Source organism: Ursus maritimus, unplaced genomic scaffold (assembly GCF_017311325.1).
Source record: "Ursus maritimus isolate PB19 unplaced genomic scaffold, ASM1731132v1 scaffold_1, whole genome shotgun sequence".
Lineage (NCBI taxonomy): Eukaryota > Metazoa > Chordata > Mammalia > Carnivora > Ursidae > Ursus > Ursus maritimus.
In genome coordinates this window covers 37566714-37568433 of record NW_024423343.1, presented here as the reverse complement: position 1 = coordinate 37568433, position 1720 = coordinate 37566714, and positions in this window count along the sequence as shown.

Sequence of the window (1720 nt, the reverse complement as noted above, 5' to 3'; positions counted from 1 at the left end):
TTATTCAAAATAATAGAGAAAGGACCCAAATTAATAAAATTATGAATGAAAGGGGACAGATCACAACCAACACCAATGAAATAGGACGGATCATTAGAAACTTCTATCAACAGCTTTATGTCAATAAATTAAACAACCTGGAAGAAACGGATGCCTTCCTGGAAACCTATAAACTACTAAGACTGAAACAGGAAGAAATTGATGATTTAAACAGACCGATTAATTATGAAGAGATTGAAGCAGTGATCAAAAACCTCCCCAAAAACAAGAGTCCAGGGCCTGACGGATTCCCCAGGGAATTCTACCAAACATTCAAAGAAGAAATAACACCTATTCTCTTGAAGCTGTTTCAAAAAAATAGAAACAGAAGGAAAACTACCAAACTCATTCTATGAGGCCAGTATTACCTTGATCCCCAAACCAGGCAAAGACCCCATCAAAAAGAATTACAGACCAATATCCCTGATGAATATGGATGCGAAAATTCTCAACAAGATCTTAGCTAATAGGATCCAACAGTACATTAAAAGGATTATCCATCATGACCAAGTGGGATTCATCCCTGGGATGCAAGGGTGGTTCAACATTCGCAAATCGATCAGTGTGATAGATCATATCAACAAGAAAAGGGTCAAGAACGATAGGATCCTGTCAATTGATGCAGAAAAAGCATTTGACAAAATACAGCATCCTTTCCTGATTAAAACACTCCAGAGTGTAAGGATAGAGGGTACGTTCCTCAATTTCATAAAAACCATCTATGAAAGCCTACAGTGAATATCATTCTCAATGGGGAAAAGCTGAAAGCCTTTCCCTTAAGATCAGGAACACGACAAGGATGCCCACTCTCACATTATTCAACATAGTACTAGAAGTCCTTGCAACAGCAATCAGACAACAAAAAGAGATAAATGGTATTTGAATCAGCAAAGAAGAAGTCAAACTGTCTCTCTTCGCAGATGACATGATACTCTATATGGAAAACCCAAAAGACTCCACCCCCAAACGACTAGAACTTATAGAGCAATTCAGTAATGTGGCGGGATCCAAAATCAATGCTCAGAAATCAGTTGCATTTCTATGCACGAACAATGAGACTGAAGAAAGAGAAATCAGGGAATCCATTCCATTTACAATAGCACCAAAAATCATACAGTATCTCGGAATTAACTTAACCAGAGACGTAAAGGACCTATATTCTAGAAACTACAAATCACTCTTGAAAGACATTGAAGAAGACACAAAAAGAAGGAAAAATATTCCACGCTCATGGATTGGAAGAATTAACATAGTTAAAATGTCCATGCTACCCAGAGCAATCAATGCCATCCCAATCAAAATACCAATGACATTTTTCAAAGAACTGGAACAAACAGCACTTAAATTTGTGTGGAACCAGAAAAGGCCCCGAATCTCCAAGGAACTGTTGAAAAGGAAAAACAAAGCTGGGGGCATCATGTTGCCGGATTTTAAGCCATCGTACAAAGCTGTGATCACAGAGACAGCATGGTACTGGCACAAACACACACATAGACCAATGGAACAGAATAGAGAACCCAGAAATGGACCCTCGGCTCTTTGGGCAACTAATCTTTGACAAAGCAGGAAAAAACATCCAGTGGAAAAAAGACAGTCTCTTCAATAAATGGTGCTGGGAAAATTGGTCAGCTACATGCAAAAGAATGAAACTTGACCACTCTCTCACACCATACACAAAAAT